Source organism: Schistocerca serialis, chromosome 3, assembly GCF_023864345.2.
Source record: "Schistocerca serialis cubense isolate TAMUIC-IGC-003099 chromosome 3, iqSchSeri2.2, whole genome shotgun sequence".
In the NCBI taxonomy this organism is placed as follows: Eukaryota; Metazoa; Arthropoda; class Insecta; order Orthoptera; family Acrididae; genus Schistocerca; species Schistocerca serialis.
In genome coordinates this window covers 251,983,577-252,003,653 of record NC_064640.1, presented here as the reverse complement: position 1 = coordinate 252,003,653, position 20,077 = coordinate 251,983,577, and positions in this window count along the sequence as shown.

Below are 20,077 nucleotides of genomic sequence, written 5' to 3'. Positions count from 1 at the left end.
TATAGTTGCTGGGGGTAGAACATATTCATAATTTCACACATACAAACACACACATTCATAGTTCAGAAGGAAGGGATAGCAGTTCACTGGCAACTGGCCTACTGCCACCCTCACTTGGAAGGAAACCCAGACAGATAAAAGTTAGCAGTCATAGTTTCAGCAGCAGAAGCACCAGAAATTTGCCCTGATTTGTCTACATGCAGCTGAGAAAAGAAACCCTAGCAGACCAACTAGAAGAACAGTGATTAAAAGAATCCTCAATGTTAAAAAAAATCATATAATCCAACAACTAAACACTGCTCGAAACCAAACAGCCTTGATGCTTCAAATACACACACACATACACAGGCGCACACACAGTTCACGGTAAATGCTTCACTGCTTTCTGAAAAAAAAATCATATAATCCAAGAACTAACCATCACTCGAAACCAAACAGCGTTGATGCTTCAAATACATACAGGGTGTTACAAAAAGGTACGGCCAAACTTTCAGGAAACATTCCTCGCACACAAATAAAGAAAAGATGTTATGTGGACATGTGTCCGGAAACGCTTAATTTCCATGTTAGAGCTCATTTTAGTTTCGTCAGTATGTACTGTACTTCCTCGATTCACCGCCAGTTGGCCCAATTGAAGGAAGGTAATGTTGACTTCGGTGCTTGTGTTGACATGCGACTCATTGCTCATCAGTACGTAGCATCAACAGGTTAGTGTTCATCACGAACGTGGTTTTGCTGTCAGTGCAATGTTTGCAAATGCGGAGTTGGCAGATGCCCATTTGATGTATGGATTAGCACGGGGCAATAGCCGTGGCGCGGTACGTTTCTATCGAGACAGATTTCCAGAACGAAGGTGTCCCGACAGGAAGACGTTCGAAGCAATTGATCGGCGTCTTAGGGAGCACGGAACATTCCAGCCTATGACTCGCGACTGGGGAAGACCTAGAACGACGAGGACACCTGCATTGAACGAGGCAATTCTTCGTGCAGTTGACGATAACCCTAATGTCAGCGTCAGAGAAGTTGCTGCTGTACGAGGTAACGTTGACCACGTCACTGTATGGAGAGTGCTACGGGAGAACCAGTTGTTTCCGTACCATGTACAGCGTGTGCAGGCACTATCAGCAGCTGATTGGCCTCCACGAGTACACTTCTGCGAATGGTTCATCCAACAATGTGTCAATCCTCATTTCAGTGCAAATGTTCTCTTTACGGATGAGGCTTCATTCCAACGTGATCAAATTGTAAATTTTCACAATCAACATGTGTGGGCTGACGAGAATCCGCACGCAATTGTGCAATCACGTCATCAACACAGATTTTCTGTGAACGTTTGGGCAGGCATTGTTGGTAATGTCTTGATTGGGCCCCATGTTCTTCCACCTACGCTCAATGGAGCACGTTATCATGATTTCATACGGGATCTCTACCTGTGCTGCTAGAACATGTGCCTTTACAAGTACGACACAACATGTGGTTCATGCACGATGGAGCTCCTGCACATTTCAGTCGAAGTGTTCGTACGCTTCTCAATAACAGATTCGGTGACCGATGGATTGGTAGAGGTGGACCAATTCCATGGCCTCCACGCTCTCCTGGCCTCAACCCTGTTGACTTTCATTTATGGGGGCATTTGAAAGCTCTTGTCTACGCAACCCCGGTACCAAATGTAGAGAATCTTCGTGCTCTTATTGTGGACGGCTGTGATACAATATGCCATTCTCCAGGGCTGCATCAGCGCGTCAGTGATTCCATGCGACGGAGGGTGGATGCATGTATCCTCGCTAACGGAGGACATTTTGAACATTTCCTGTAACAAAGTGTTTGAAGTCACGCTGGTACGTTCTGTTGCTGAGTGTTTCCATTCCATGATTAATGTGATTTGAAGAGAAGTAATAAAATGAGCTCTAACGTGGAAAGTAAGCGTTTCTGGGCACATGTCCACATAACATATTTTCTTTCTATGTGTGTGAGGAATGCTTCCTGAAAGTTTGGCCGTACCTTTTTGTAACACCCTGTATACATGCACACACATGAAGATCATGGTAAATGCTGCACTGCTCTCGAACAAAAAACATCAAAATTAACATGGCAAACCAACACCCGTCCTCCCCCATTGTAAAAAACGAACCATAATGCAACATGTATTGGTAATTAACGAAAAAGCGTTTCAATAACGTCACACAACAATCGAAAAAAATTCCTTTGCCACCATAACGATGTGTTCTCCTCGGCGTGTGTTAGCAGACTAAGCACGCCAGAAGCACCCCTACCTTCCCTGTCCTGTCCTATCCCCTCTCCTGCATCCCTCCCAACCCCTAGCCCTCGCAGAGGTAGAAGTGATTTTTCTGGTCTGTTCCAGGATCTGTTGTCGATGGTAAACAAAGACTTCCACCAGCGTCACATGGATTGCTTTGGTCAGTGAATGTATTTTTCAGTCCCTGGAGCAAGAAAAAAATTCTGTAGAACTCTTCAGAACGCTTTTTATAACGTCTGCTGGTTGGGAGAAGAGACCACAGTCCCCAGCCACTGTAGCTGCGACCACTGCGCTCAGGCACCGTGGCCGTGGTCGGAGACAGTGTCTCTGGTAGAGCACGTGGCATGGACAACCAGTGCTATCGATGCAGAGAAAAGCTACAGACACACAACAGGCCGTGGCTCCAGCGGGCTAAAGAATGAAGTGAGATAAATGACGGCTCTCCCTAACTAAGATGACCATGTGTTGTTTGTCTAAAAGTGCAGCGGTGGCTGCAGTTCCCTTGCCCCGACTGACTGCATCCATTGGCGCCGACTGTTCTGCGAGAAAAATTTCAGTGCTACAGCTGTGTTTAACATCCACTTACCTCTTATAAGCGACCATCTATTAAGGAACACAATTGCCACGATAATAAAACAGTCATGGTCGCACGATAATAGGTGAAGTCCATTTTTTTAGTTTTATGAGCAAAACCGGTATGGTGTTAGAGCATTCCACGTATTAAAATTATAAATTGTCGTGCATGAGCTCTCTACACTCATCTTAGACGATTGAATTATCAATGTAGAACGGCATCTATACAGTCATTTTCACGTTCCACTGCAGGATACAATTCACTTCTGTCTCTCTCACCCCGCCTCCTGATGTTTTGTGACGTTCAATGATGTGGAGGAAAAAAAAAAACTACAGCACTGCTGCCGATTACAAATGAGAAAACTGCAGGGGTCGGAGCTCTATAGCGATGCATCTCACAGATGTATTAACTTAGCTCCTATACATGGCCACCCTGCATAAAACCGAAAGAATTTCCGCTGTTTTTCTGTGAAAACAACCGATCACTGGATCACTGCAGAATTTCCTCGTTATTTCGAAGCTTTCACCAGAGTAAAGAAAAAATGAGAACTTTATATTCTGAAGACTATCTTTCAGTTTGATGGACAAAATTACATGGGTTGAGAGCATCCCTGGCATTCAAACCAGTCTCTGTAAATAAGCTTTGATGAATGTGGGTATTACAAACATATCAGACACGTGAAATAACATTACAAAATACAGCTTTTCGCGCTATCTGTTCGCGCGTCGGAAAAAATCATTTTACGTTCGGCAACAAGAAACTATAATTCAAGAGGATGTTGTTTGTACACTGTGGCAGGTCCCGTTTTACCAATGAATTGGTACATCGTACTTGCGTTTACGAAACGTAAAAAACACGTCATCAGAGCATGCCTTGTACCAGAGTCTTCTGACGTCACCTAGTATATAACCCTATAATATTTTACCAATACATTGAATGCAAATGCTGTGTGTGTGCTGTCATCGGACATAGTTGCTCCATTAACTCTCCTCTACAGACTTGGGTGTAAAGTTTTTGTCACCCGTAGTTGAAGAAGAAGACCGTATCCAGCAGACCATCATTCACAATAACAGCATATTCTTGTGTTATAGTTTCGTAAGCAATTTGGTTATCGCAGAACAGCCTGTTTCACGCAATCTACTCACATGTCTGAAAAAACATTATCATTATTAGGTTCCACAACAAGCTATAATTCAAGAGGACGTTGTTTGTACACTACGTCAGGTCCCATTTTACCAGTACAATGGCATATCGTGCTGGCCTTCGCGAAACGTAAGAACGTGATTGGAAGAACCGCCAGCTACCGTAGCTGATGCAAGAAGACATCACACCCACCCAGCAGACGGAAGCCCTGATCCCTAGTCAGCACCACCTGGCAGGCCGGTGGACCACTTTCTTTTTTCACTAGCTGCTTATTTTTTTATGACCCACCGTCTAATTTCTTATGGTGGGTCGTATGTTGCCACTTAGCCGCTGTGACTGGGTCCGGGGTCCGGTGCGACTGAAAGTAACACCACACCGGCTCCCGTCCCCACTCACACCGTTGCCCGTGTCCCGCCACGTGGGGGCGGGCTCTATTTGTTTACATCCATTTGATATCTTTTTTTTGTGCAGCATTAGAAAAACTTATAACTAATACAAAATCAAGTGAGATATTAATAAACAAAACGAAATTAAATATTTAGAAAGAAGGAAGGAAGAGAATTGAATAGAGAAGAGATAGGTATAATATTGCCAGTCACCTGGTTGTGGGCGGCGGCCCGGGTCGTGGAATGACCCTCAAGACGCTGGCCATCGCTCACCATGCCTTTAACATCTACCATCCTAAAAACTAACTTAACTATAAGAGATTAGGGTACGTTAAAGCTAGACCTCCATGTCCAGCGTGCTAAACTACTTACGATATACAATAGAGAGGTAACTGATTTTGTGCTTGGCTCAAAGTTGCTAATGAAAGGGTTCTTGTGGTAATAGTAATAAAGGTAATGACGCTAACGGTTTGTGTTGAGCCTACGAGGCTCCTAGTAGAGTACATTAGGCGCAAGCACTTCCCGGCCCCGCCGACAACACGACCTGAACGGTGGTTTTCCCCGATCTATCATAGGTATCCGTCGGGTTGGGCTCAAAAGAGAGGAACCACAATTAAGATCCATCCAGGCCGTGCGCCGCCTCTTACAAGGAGGCGTAGGTCCCTTGAAAACGTGGCTAACTTTAAGCTTCAGATCAGAAGTAATTAGTGTAGTGGAGGTTGAGGTATAGGCTGTGTAGGTTGGTTGTACAAACAATTCACGTTGAGCCAGTGAGACTTACAATGATACATAGTGTGGCAGTTAGCACCTTCCGGCCCCGCCAGCAACACAGCCTGAACGGTGGTTTTCCCCGATCTACCATAGGTATCCGTCGGGTTGGGCTCAGAAGAGAGGGACCACAATTAAGATCCTTCCATCCAGACTGTGCGCTGCCTCTTAACGGAAGGCGTAGGTCCCTTGAAGAGGTACCTAGCTTTAAGCTCTTATTAGACATGGAGGTGCTGTTAACTATTTACATATAAGGTGCAATCTGTTTTTAGGATTGTGTGTGACTTGTGCACCTCTTGTCGGTTGTTCCAGACTGTTCTTTGAAGTGGACTTGGTTGACAGTATGGATCATCCGCGCTGGACGCTTCAATATCTGTGCTGGTGCCCTGGTCTGTATCTGTTTCTTCTTCATCATTCGTAGTGCTATCATATCTGTGTCCCCCTGGGCATCATGATGTCTGTTTGGACCGACTTGCCTTCGGTAGGGTCTGTTGCGCAGGTATTCTATTTGTTGGATCTTCGAGATTTCGTCAGTTACTTTGTTGAGTTCAGTCCACTTTTCCGGGTCGCGTATTGTGGCATGTAGTCCGTTCTGTGTGTTCAGGCGATTTATGTGTACTGTGTGTCTTGTGTTCGTGCGTTGTCCGCAGAAGAAGACAGTATGTTCAGGGGAACCGGTGGACCACAGAACAAAGCGAGACAACTGATCACTCTACAGAATAAAGAAGAGACACACGGGTTGTTTTTCCTAAAATGTGCACCGGCGGGAGCTGCGTACCCTGCCGACCAAAGACGCCATCACTTTCGTTCGCTGTTCGCCGATAGAAAATTAATTGGTCCAGTTGTATTTAACGTCAACTTACCTCTTATAAGTGACTCTATCAAAAATTGCACTCGCGTCCCTTACAACTGGATATAGTCCCACCCACATCATTCTCCTTGCACACGTCAGGTTGCTAACCACAGTAACTTTACGTTCCAGCAGCATTATATTCCCGATTATCATTTAGAGGTGTATAGCGTCCGAAAAATTATGGTATGACCATACTCATAATGGCTGAGTATCGATTCACACTGCCCAGTAGCAAAACCCTTCCGCCACATCGTCGTTATAGCTTATTTGTCGTGGAATAAAGTTTGTAACTGCAATTAAAACCCCTAGCGTTTTTTATTTATGTTACGTACATTCTTGCATGACAGTCGGCGTATGACAGAGCAGGAAGAACTGACACGCGCGTTGTAGAAAGAGTAGCTTCGGAGGATCTAGCTAACTTCTCCGAAAACATCATCTTACTCCTAGATGTAACAGCCCCACGAGGTTTCTAGACTTCACCACTTCCACGAAATGATTTAACATGCAGGTTTTCCAGCCTATCAGAATCGAGGACAGACTGCTATCTAACAAACCTGCCACACTGAACGATTAGGAGGGGCCATCCTTTTTTCGTACTTTGTACTTCCATAGTGTTTTTTAAGTCCGGCCAGCACAATGGCGTCTTATTGTCCGATGGCCAAGTTGGAGCACGTCACTTGAGTTTGTGTTAGTACATTCGAGCTCTATGCTACACGTTTCTGATGTATGTTTACACGCGTAACTATCATAGACTTAACACCCAAATCATACGAATTTCTCGACAAAGACATCATTGCTATATACTAGAGTATTATTCGTGGTAGATAGATGACTGTGCAGCACGTCCATTGGGATTAATTCTCGGACATATACACCAAAGCATACCAGACAGCCTCCTACATCTGTGCAGTTAAGCTTTCTACATATTCCAGCACATCGATCATAGTATGGAATTTCTGTGATCGCAAGCAGTGTGCCAGCCGGTTTTCACAAGGCCTATCCTGCATTCTGACATGTCAAATACTTTATTATGAATTGTTGTTAAATACTTGTCCGATAAAACTAAGCTCTCCATCAATTTTTTGACGATGGACACACAATATCCTGATTTCTCCCTCTCAATTCGGACATAACATGGATGCAGTAAACTCCAGTCATCACTCCTAAAACCTTTCGTAAGACATTCATCATGCTGGAAGAATTAAAAAAAAAAAAAGTTAATCAGAGCCTACACAACCGCCTACAGGAGGTGGACACTTAACACACAGTTGTGATAGGAACAGGAATGGGTCTGTCTATAAACTACCTTCCATTATACATGATCACTGGCGGTCACGAAAGGGATATATCGTAGAAAAGCTGTAACCATCATTTTCCTCCTCTGACGTGGCGCTTCTTATGCAATCGGTGGAGCACCCATTCCTCATCAGAAAATTCTCTAGGTGTTGCATATCACATATCCATCTCTAGTGTATTGATCATCCCTCTTTTTGATGATTTGAAGGCTTATACTTTTGTAGCTATATGTGTGTGCGTTGGTCGCTGTATGTACTAGGTTCCTCCCCATTTCATGTACCCAGAACGTGTAGAAAGGGTATCTCCATCGTGAGTTTTATGTTGGTGTGGAGATTATTCTGGCGTCCAAGGAAGTGACCGAACTGTTCCTCATTATCAAGGTATCGTCTATGTACATCCTCTGCTCGAACCGCTTATAAACCAACTAGAACGGAGTCGGGGAGCTGAGATTCTGTCTATTAGGAAATTAACGAATTTTATACGTATTTTAAATCGGATATGTACGTACCCTCAATCACATTTTTTGAGTCAGCCGTGTTTATTAGTAGTAGTAGTAGCGATTTTGACAGATGAGGCCATGCCTCACTAGGAAACAGAGCGAGGAAAAACGACAGGAATATTTTCGTTAGTTGATACACTGAGTCACTACCTATGTCCTGCTGCATGAAAATGCATATGAAAAAATAGCGACATCTTACAAGGAAGTAAACATCCCGATCAGTAGCCAAAGGAGATTAACAGTCTTATTGCGGTTTACAGTAGCATCACCACTGCCTGGTAGCCTTCCTCTTGCAAACAAAAGTCACGGTCCAGTGTTAGATAGTTTTGCTCATGTGCAGGATAAAATAGCAATTTCGCCCTGACACAACGTCTCTAGAGTGCCCCCTCCTCACACTATTAAGACAAATATATGTAGAATCAGTCCACTCTCCTACAGAACACTGTAGGGAATGGCTTAAGTCTGATAGACGCATTGATTCTTCTCCTTAATTCTTAAGGAATAACATTACTTGTGAGAATCAGCTGTAATAGGGTAATATCTATATTCGACTGTATGTGTGAGAACACAATTATGGACTGGGATACATATGTTTCGCCTGCTTTAATATAGCGCCTCTGTGTAATACTTCAATCGCCTCTGTTGAAGTATGTGTTACGAAAACCCACGTAGTTGACAAGGGGAGGGTTAAAACTGAATGCAGCTGAGCATAAGTTTTAAGCTTTTATCGGTCTTGAGTGTCTGCGTACCCCCAATCCACCTCAATTCCTTGCATTTCATAGTACTTTTTCTCTAATTTTATGTATTCTCAATCAATTTACGTAAATTTGCAAGTCTTTTTCACGATTTTACATATTTCGTCGTATTTCCCTCAATTTTACGTATTTACCATCAATTTGTCGTAATTACACCAGGTTTTCCTCGACTTTTAGGATTATATGTCGTTTTTCATATTTTTGTTTGATTTTATACGAGAATATTTGTATGTTTTATACACCAGCCTACTAAAAAAATCTTAAGAATTCCTCTCTTCCTGATGATCTACACGCATGCATTTTGGATAGGCTGACCTTGAAAAGCATAATAACCCAGATGAGGCTCAACAAGTGGTGCAGATGATGAATATATTGGAAACGTGATGTCTGGAAACAATGCTGCGAACTGCTCCAACCCGTCAGAGAGCTTGTCTGCAGACTTGATGGAAACTCAAAGTCTGGAAACACTTCTACATGGTCATTTGACTTCCACTCCATCATGAAGGGATCTGCAACAGGGAGTTGACATGTGTACAGAGTTTATTTCTATTGCTGCTCAGATATTTTTTCCATAGGTATATGCTCTTATTGCTTACCAGATGTGCCTCGTCATTTCTGTTTATACCTCTCAACTCGGGTACGTACCCGCAACCCTGCCAGGACATCTACAGACTGTCGATTTCGGGTACTTTTTTTGTATTACCCCAGTAGTAAGTTATTCGTTAGTTGCCAGTGCGTCAACCGAAGGTAGCATCCTGGGCCATAAGATTTTCCCTTCTCCCCACCTACAGAGTGCGTCTCCTCGGCAGCGTCATTTATAGATGAAGAGTTAACAAGTTATGGGTTAGAACTGTAACCGTCTACCGCTGACAGCTCTACACACACATGTAGAGACCCAGTGTGCATATTACCAATCGTGAAGTTTCGATTTCAACCACATGTATGTTATTTTGGACAGTGCTACAGCCCTGAAAATAGCGAAATACTCTTTGCAAAACAGTTCTGTTGTGGGTGTAAGCACATTTAAATTCCTCCTTCTAAGAGCATAACATCTTCGATACAATTTATATTACCAATATTCGTAACAAGATTGTCTAGATTCGCCAGTAATAATAACAAACCAAGGCGCCCCGCTGCGCCTATCTTAAAGATCCATGATGACGGCACATGATCATCCGAGTTCCACTATTTTGTGTGCTAAATATCGTTGGAAGGAGGGAGACAGTTCTTCGTGAGTATTATTCTTATGTACAAGATAGAACAGCACATTAGTCAGACAGTATAATATAGCACTGTAGTCAAATGCATCCAGTAACTTCGTACCACGTATCCGCAGTTGCGGTGCATTTACTCTATTTTCTGTATGTCTGTGTCTATGTGTGTGTCGTAGATGGCTTCCATAAACCTGACCCAGTCCTCTCGCTGGTGGGTTCACCTTCAGTCCAGCACTCAGTTTCCAGCCAAAAATAATAATAAATAAAGTACACTAACCTAACCTTCCACTCCAGCAGCTGAACAGAGACTGACAGTTCCCCGCCATTTGCAGGAGAGGTGGTGGTGGTGGGGGTAGGTGAGTCATAAGGGTGAAGGGAGGTGTGGGGGAGGCCAACAGCGCCATCTGGTGGATGTAGTGTGAACTAGCTCAGTTGGTCCCTGCACATCGAGGCAAACACACACATCTCCAACTTGGGTTACAGGATGTGCCCCGACTGAGCTATAAATAAGTAAATAAATTAAATACCCCTCTTTTCTCTCCAGCTCAGAATTACCGTTTCCCACCAAAAATAACCGAATTACGCTAACCTAACTCTCCTGTACAGCAGCTGGACAGAGTCTGATCATTTCCCATGACTTATGTAGGTGATGTCATAGGAGGGTTAGGGGTGTGTGATGTCATGGGAGTGGGGGGCAAGGTGGGGGAGTTAGGTTAGTGGAGGTAGCCCAGTTTCTCTATTTCCCTACAAAGTTTCCTCCCATTCCCAGGGGCAGATGAAGGAGTGACATCACAGGGAATGGGGAAGGGAGGAAACAGGGCCGCTATTTTGAATAAATTATCTGCACCAGAAATTGCCTAGCCCCACTAATGAGCGAATGATTAGGTTGGATATAGATAGTAACCCAGGTGGCAGTTAGGGTTTTCAATAAAGAGTTTGGTGGTGCTATTGAATAAGAGCTGTGGCTGAATGGTGATGTTTTTTGGTGGCTAATTGCAGCTCCATCTCTGGCCAGGGGAAGGAGATTGTCTGGTGATGGAGGATATAGGGAGGGGTTTGGATTGTGTGATAGGGTTGGAGGAACATTTAATTATGGATGAAGGTATCGACTTTGTATTGGGACAGGGTATGCATTAAAAGGGGCTTGTTCGTGGGTAGGGAGTGGATGTTAAGGTATAGGATGCTGTATTGCTGTCGTGTGATGATGATAGCCTGAGGAGTGGGCTTTGTGGGTGAGGGGGTGGAAAGGTGTAAACGAGGGGTGTCGAGGTGGGTGAAGATGAAGTGCACCTGGTTTCAGGAGTAGGTAGCTTGCGTACTGAGATGGAAGGAGGAGCAGACAGCAAGGGAAATTAGTTGTAGGTTCAAATGGTTCAAATGGCTCTGAGCACTATGGGACTCAACTGCTGTGGTCATCAGTCCCCTAGAACTTAGAACTACTTAAACCTACCTAACTTAAGGACATCACACACATCCATGCCCGAGGCAGGATTTAACCTGCGACCGTAGCAGCAGCACGGCTCCGGACTGGAGCGCCTAGAACCGCATGGCCACCGCGGCCGGCAATTAGTTGTAGGGTATGCAGGCATTGGAAGGGCTGGATTTTTGGAGGACTATGGTGAGGAATCTGTTGATGTCTTTGGGAGTGTGAGTTGAATGGAGTGAGTTATTGGGATGGGCAGATGGGCACAGTTAATTCTGAACTGACGGGTGAGGGTATAGCCTTGCACCTGGAGGAGTAGATAGGGTGCACATCATTATGGGTATTGCAGATGGAAGGGGAGGTGAAGTTTTGGCAGTGTTTGAGGAAATGGGCGTCTTTACAGTGAGGACAGATGGGAAAATTTTTAGAACCAGGTGAGAAGCACTTTTGGTAATGGTAGGGCTGGGGGAGGAATTTGGAGGATTCAATTTTATGCTGGCAGTTGTATATCAGAGGTCCAACAACAGTACTGACCTTCTCTTATATTACAGACAGCCAATTTACTATATGAGTGCGTCATTTACATTTATCTCAGTTTTGGTTATGTCTTCCAAATAATAGTTCCCTTGTATTCATCACTGGTTTTAACGTGATTTGGCATGATAAATAATGTAATCCCTTTTTTATGTTTCACTTAATGGTTCTAATTTGGAAATTTGGAAATTTGTGGTAAGTTCCTATTGGACCAATCTTCTGAGGTCATTGGTCCCTAGGCTTACACACTACTTAATCTAACTTAAACTAACATACTCTAAGGACAACTCACACACACCCATGCCCGAGGAAGGACTCGAACCTCGGACTGGGGTAGCCACATGTACTGTGGCAAGGCACCTTAGACTGCATGGCTACCCCATGTGGCAATTCCAATTTAACATCTTAGTAGATGACTTAATATTATGTGATCAGTGAGGTGCACCACTATCGAATATGAAAAAAATCCATAGCTGTTATTGTCATTGGTTTGTGCATTATCTTGTCACGACTAGTTCTTAAAAAAATTAAATTTTTTAAAGTTTCTAGTCGTTCTTTTTGTAAATTTCTCGTATGTGACATGTAAACTTAATTCTTAAAAAAAAATTAACTGCAGGTTTGTGGATTTCTTACATTATGAGAAAATGGTTTGATATAAATGGTGACCCAAAAGTCTGTTAACACTTGAAATGGCACTAATTCATGGTATAATGTAGGTAGAGAGGTAAAAATCAACACACGTGAATGAAATAACATGGGGTCTTATTGAAACCAAAAACGAGTGCAAAAACTGGCCAATAGATGCTGGACAGCAACATGCTAATGACACTGCATGAAAATTGTGCATAAAATGAGCTGTAGTGAGAGTAGGAGCCATCCCCCAATGAACATCCCCATGTCAGTATACATTTTAACTCCCATTGTCTCCACTTACTATGTTTTTATGTATCCCTTTATTCCATCTTTTTTATGTGTAGTTTCATCTTCTTATTTCATTGTAATGCCACTCAGCTCAAGAGCGGTGTGCCGTTGCCAGCCCTCCCCGGCCCATATGGGGCAGGGGGATGAAATCACAATAAAGAAAAAAAAAAAAAAAAAAGAGAAGGAGCCGGATGCGCCAGCAATCGCAGCATGTTGGCTTTGCCAGAAAAGGCACTGTTTGTGAAGCTTTAGTATCAGAATGGAGAATCTGCTACTGCAGCTTTACGATTCTATCATCATAAGAAGGGTATTGGATTGGTAAAGATCCTGTGACAAGTGTCACTGTGAAGAAAACGATCACAAAGTTCGAAGGCAGAGTTTGTTTAGACTGTTGGCCCCATCGCGCGTGACCAGACAAAAGTGCTGTTGTTGCTTGGACATTTCAGGAAGAAATGGAGACTTCAGAAGGTTCATCTCCACAAATATTGGGGCAAGGGCGGTTCTGGCCCAAAGTACCATTATCTAAGACGGCGAAGATGAAGTCATCCAAGATGGCGGCCGTGACATCATCCAAAATTGCAGATTTTGGCAGGAAGTTAGAATTTTGGCGGAAAGATAGGTCAATTGGGCTACCTCCACTAACTTCTCCTCCCCTCCCATCCCCTCCCCCAGAAAAATGGCGGGAAGTTCAAATTCCAAAAGGATAATGCATCACACCACGGTTATCTATACTAACCTAAGAAAATGGCTGGAAAGAAAGGGCAGTTGGGCCACCTTCTCTAACCTAAGTTACCCGACCACCACCTCCTCCTATGAACTGGCGCCAAGTTTGAATTTTGGCGGGAAAATAGATTAATTGGGCTAACTCTACTAACCTAAGGAAATGACGGGAAAGAAAGGGCACTGGGGTTACCTACACTAAGTAAGTCACCCAACCACCACCTCTACTAAATAATGCAGATGTGCAGACACGAAATCAACTCATAAACTGTCCAAATAGTGCATAGCACAGCCTACAGACCTGCTCACAAAATAATGCAACAGACACACAATCAATGTGCACAATTACCGTTTGCTACCCCCTGTCTACTGGACTGCACGGGAGGCTAGCAGCAGCCCCTGCAAAGTGACGTGGTCATCAACTGTCAAACCATGCACAGGTGCCTGTTCGGGTGCCGCAACCATGAGGTGGCAACATCCCTTTCATTCTTAGTACCTGAAAAATTCCTGTCGAAATACGTGTTCACCTAGGCATCGTTGCTGACACGACTGGACAAAAGCGAAGACCTATTTACTGAGCGCCCCAACGCCGACTTGAGCCACCGCCGGACCCAAGTCAGTGCGACCCATCGCTCTCACGCTGCTGTAGGTGAAAGTTGGGTTTATTTTCGAGTATAAAGTCAATGTTATACTAACGTCACAGAAATCCAGGGTGTGCTCACACCAGTCTAGTCTCATACGCGAGACGCCTCTGGGCAGAATGTCCATTTACCATTGATGACAGAGTAGCACAGGGTGCACTGTTCCTAGCACGACATGCGTGATGCGTCCAACCATGTTTAACTGTTCAGCATGACTGACGCAACGCCACAAAGTGCGCGCGCGAGCTACTAACCATCTGAAGTGCATCTAACAAGGTCCTCAATCTTATACTGATGTCACATGGCTATTTGAAATCAGAACCAAGTCGACCTCTAGGAAATTGTATAGTGTCCCAGAAATAGTTAACACTTGCTTTCTTGATGTCTCAGCTTGTATGCACGGAAATTCTTGCCCTAACAGAACCTGTTTACGAAAATAGCGCAGAATAACTTCGAATGCAGTCTTCCTAGCGGTCCTAACATGCTACCCCATCCATCACATGTTCCCCTTACAGCTTTCAAGACACACAAACGTGCCCTCCGCTATGTAGAGACTCCTATATCCCACCACAAAAGAATGTCTTGTGAATGAATCGAGCATTATGATTGGCTCTTATCGAATTTACCCTCCAAATTACTGAGGCGACTGGTGTGGAAGCACCATCCGCTTTTTCTTTCTTTCTGTAGATGAGAATCTCAGCAGGAAAAAAATATTTTACATGGGTAGGCATATTGCATCGACAATTAAACCCTGCAAAGTACCCCTACATATCAGCAATATGGAAAGAATATTACTCTATTACACTGCTCTTCCACTGAGAATAGGAGCTTGAATATTAGAGCGTAAAACCGAACTCCAACCCAGCAATATATCACTGTGTACTGTGTCAATGTACTAAACATACAAAATCGCCTCTTTTACATCATTCGTACATATACCACGAAGACAGACAGCACCATATGTACTCCTCGCAGCACTAGATATCCCCCTGCGAGGTCGGTGGTCATCTACTCCCGCCGGGTGACCAGAACACCCTCAGTGGATCGAAGTCCCTCTCAGAACTGTTCTACTAATGCGGGCTCGTTCCCCTCGGCACAAATGCATTATTGTTTCTGGTTCGGACCTGCTTGCTTTTTTCTACACATATCTCCAGAGTCTGGGATTACAAGAACACATGTATTTTTGCATGGTTTGCACACAGCAGTAGCCTACTGATTGCTCACGCAACACAATTCCGAAGATATAGACTGGAAATCATTTCTCTACAAACCCAAAACATTAGCGATTATCCCATCTACAAAGACCTTTACGTGAGAACTCGAAACAAATAGAGGAAAATGATATTTCCACTCATGAATACCGATGCCGGTGATGTAACAGGTTCCAATTCATCCCTATAATTTACAAAGTCAGCTAAGTTGTTTCTCATGTCTAGAAAACAAGCAAACGTCTCTTTTCATCTGCTAGGTGCACACACCACAATCGATGTTCCCTCAACTAAATAAAGGCGCGAAATGTGCAGAAGCAGTCAACCAAACAATTTACGAGGGAGGGAATAACGGTCCAGCGCAAATACACCTCCATATTCAATCTTCTCAAATTTCCACGCGATCACGAAAGCTGCCCAACGCATATTGAGTATTAGTTCACTATTCTGCCCTCTAGGGGATGGCAAGTTAACGCAGCTACATTCCTGCATTCCAACAGGTCTTTGCATTTGGATGACTGCTGCCGTTAATGGGAAACGTGCGTCATTCCCGCATAGGTCGCAGTGCTGCAGGCCAAGTATGCATAGACAGAATGATCGTACGAAATCGTTCACATACATATTTCATCCCTGTACCTACAACTAAATGTTCCCATTGTGGTCTCAGTTGAATGACACTCGACAATGAGCAAAGTATGGCTGTGGCTCTGGAAATAGAAATATCAGTACCCATTCTTATGACTTGACATACTCTTCCCATGCTATCACAGTACTCCACGTCAAATCCATACCTTCCTTACAACTGGACATAGTCATTTCCTTTGCACATGTCAGAACACAAACACATACTTTATAAGCCTGATGCTCAAATGCGAACATACTAAGTATAATACTTCATCAATAACTGATCACTGGCGATATGAAATAATACTGAGAGAAAATCAACTATGGGTGGATATGTCTCATAAGTTTTTCTTGCAAGTGCTACCACTGTGTCTTAGAATGAGAGGTTTAACCGTCTTACAAACCACCAAATGTTAAAAAAACCGAATCCCAACAACTACTGTATGTTACTGTCACAAGCTGTCTTGGTTCAGCAGGTGCATGCAAATATCCATGTTAAAAGCTATACCCGCTTTACAATTCGAGGTATGACGCTACCTCTGTAGGAGATGGTTTCTTGTCCAGACAAATACCGTGATGACGATCGCATGAGTATATAGTATCAGACCAACAGTGAGCTTTCATGTCGCCGACGGTGCAACCTCGTAATAATATTTCCCAATTTAGAAAGTGATTCGGATGAGGAACGTGGTAATAAACCGGTATTTGTGAATCCCTTATACCACCGCAGCTAGATATTTCTACAGTATTTGTAGCGCATTCTGTCTCGATCCCATGTCAGAGGTTTGGTGATATATCCACTGGGCTATAGGCGATGGTTGATTGAGAAGGATCACAAACAGTACTAGATAGTGTGCTGATTCAGGTAGTAAGAAAATGTACACTAGCTTTTCAGATCTCTAGTGTTATGCTACCAGCTAGAAATGATGTCTACGATTTGGAATCAGGTCTTTCCATTCAAGCACATACCTGCGTTGGATCCTATTGACAATTCCTTTAATGATTACAACCACTACTGAAACATATTTCTGGCACTCTCGTATCTCGAAACGAGCCACCTTTCTTGAACCTGTCTGCTACAGTAAAATTCCAACCTTATTTTTGTCAGCCCCTACACATATTGCAATTGCTCTCATTTCTACAGCTTTGCGTATGTGATCACTCCAATTGAAGTCAGAACTGAGCAGAAGTCGGAGAAAGACATATCCACCACCTTCAGCAACCCATGTAGAAACAGAACGATCTGAGTTGTGCAACAGGACAGTGTTTTGACCATGCGCGCAATGTGGTATGTCTCCAAACTAGATACAGACACTACAGTCTGAAGCAGATCCGCGTCCATTCACATCTATCAGTCCAGCATGCTATCATCGTTATTCTGTACCATACAACAGAGAAAAATTACGAACTATAAAAGCTCCACTAACTTCATCCAATATAGAACTCACCTAGCTGCCATTGCAGGTGCGATGACGCACAGCTGCGATGTGGATCCAGCACAGAGAGAGAGTTGTTGCGATGCTCCCCAGAATAGCATTCCTAATGGGACACCCTGTCCGTCATCGAATTTACCTGTCAATCTGCTGCTGCTGCCAATGTGGAACGATTCTATTAAATATACAGCTTTTGATCAATTGCAGAGGGCAGTTTAAGGTTTCACCACTCATACTGTAGGATGATGACTGTATCCCACAAACTATACTGTAAGTCGCAAGAGTCGCTCCCTGTGACCCTGTGTCACTGTCTGAAACATTGTTTTCTAACATGATCTGTACACTGCTATACATTTTCTTTTTCTGCCACGACTTCGAGGTCTGCATTAGGTCCTAAACTGACATTAAGATGCTCTGATCCACGGCCTCTAGCAGAAAACTAGACATCGCACGATGTAAATCGTTTTGTTACTGCGGCTACCATAACACGCAACACACGGTGGATGATTTTAAATAAAAGACAGTTACAATAAAAGGAAACTAGAAGAGTTTGGCTGCGTTGTGGGGAGTTTCAAAACTGATGTCTGAAAGTGATTCACGACCTCTACAGATAAACTCATCTGTCACAGTGACGGATCATCTGTCACAATGACGGAGTAGATGATGGCTCTGCATTCCCTCTCGACTGATTCCTCATATTGCACTAATGTATACGATCTCTGTTTCGGTGCTAGCAACCCCCAGAAGGTGTCACCCACCCACAAAACTCATTCCTCAACTCAAACAAGCGTTGTCAGTCAATCATTATGTGGTAACCAACAGCTCACCAACGCATGGATAGGATGGAAAAGACACAGCCGATGTACTGTAATAATAAGCATCACAGTTGATAGCGTGAACAATTTTAGCAATTTTACAGTAATTTCAGCACCGGCCAATGAAGTGACAGCATGTTTCCCCAATTTCAGTATCATAGTTGAACCGCCCCTTCTCTACTTTGCGAGTATCATTGCAAATGTAGATAGATGAGTGCACAGTACGTCCATTCAGTGTTAATTCACGAACACGTAAATCATCAAAGTATACCAGACAGCGCTCTACATATTTCTGACACCTCGAGCACAGTGCTTAATTTACGATCTCTCTCTCTCTCTCTCTCTATCTCTCTCTATCTCTCTCTCTCTCTCTCCCTCTCTCTCTCTCTCTCTGCGTATAGGAGTCATTAGAGAGTGAAAGACCCTCATCACAGTGTCATTGACCAACCCGCCCTGCAGCACTGTTACCGAATTGATCTGCAACCGATCAGAAGTAGACTGCTACACTCCACGTCTCGTGAATGAATGGAGCTTTCCAAGTCCTCACCCATCCAAGTGCACAAGATTTCTCGAGGTGCGCCCATGTCGACGAGCTTAGGACTCCTTATCGATGTATAGTAACAGATTTCAAAGTGTCGTGATGTAAAAACAGACGGTTAAGAAGGACAAGAAAGGAATGATTTTTATGCGCGATGGAGCTCCAGACGGATGGAATTCGATGCATTTTTACGTAAATCAACCACGCCATCAACTCTAAAGTATTGTTCTAGAGTCTAGGATCGATACCTGGAAGGTATTGGTAAGAGAGAACATAAACACACGCACTCCTAAGGCTTCAACATTCCGCAGTTAAAACGGGCTATAATGCTAGATCGCTTGCGTTTCCGACCTATTAATCGTATGGAATGTAGCGCTGTTAATATTCCAATGTAAGAAATATATTTCAAGCGGATAACATACATCCTTCTTCCCAGTTTCTCTGCGATAAATTATGTTATCGAACCGTAAAACAAAAAAACTCTTTCCTTAAAACATTGGCTCTGTATAATACGAGTACAATATAGCTTTCCGGAGATGCATAGCGCCCACTGTTCACATCCAATCATAGTTCGGAAATTATACTATGCCTGCATCAGCCCTATATAAAATGATCGTTGGTAACGGCGAATACCTCTTACAAGGAAACTGATAAACGCATAGCAGCAACCTCTGACATGTGAAAATTACAAGTCATTCCGTCACTAACTCTGTAAGCAGCACATCTGTCAGGCAAATGTATACACGAGGATTGCAGCGCCTCACAAGCTCCTATCGCTAACTTAGTTATGAAGCTGAAGTCTTGATTTTACACTCAAGATGCGAGAGGGGGATGGAGTACATCATATAAATCATAGTTCGTTTAGAGGAATGTGCCACATTTCATGACACATGAGATGGAAGTCCTCCGATGACCGACAGGTTTACCGTTAACGATCGCCAGTAGACAGTGCAATAAATCACATACAGAAGACCTGGCTGTATACAAGTCGAACGCATGCTATGTCACTCGAGTGATGCATCCTGATAGAACAGTGGAAAAAATGACCTCTAGCAACTTCACAACTCTAGAATGCATCATCAGTCTACCATTAAATCGTACTTTGTTACAGCTCCATCTCAACCGATCACTCCATTCACTCTTCGTTATCCTTTAACACAGATGCATGTAAGTTTAGAGGCGGATGGTTCTCGGTATTCCTGAAAATCGTCAAATACATTAGTCAACTCACGTGTATCACTGCTACCTCAATAGACACAACAGTATAATGCTGCCTCGACGGAGAAAAAATCGACTGCATCCCCGATTCCCTTCGCATCCGTGTCGACGTTTTCGCAGATTCATCTTAATGCCGCATACTCGTCCCCACATACAAATTGTTCTGCGCGAACCAGAAGATACGCGAGTACTTCCTGAAGTTCCCCACATTTCGGTGTATATTCGGTCAATTTCGTCTTCATGAACGACAATTCGCG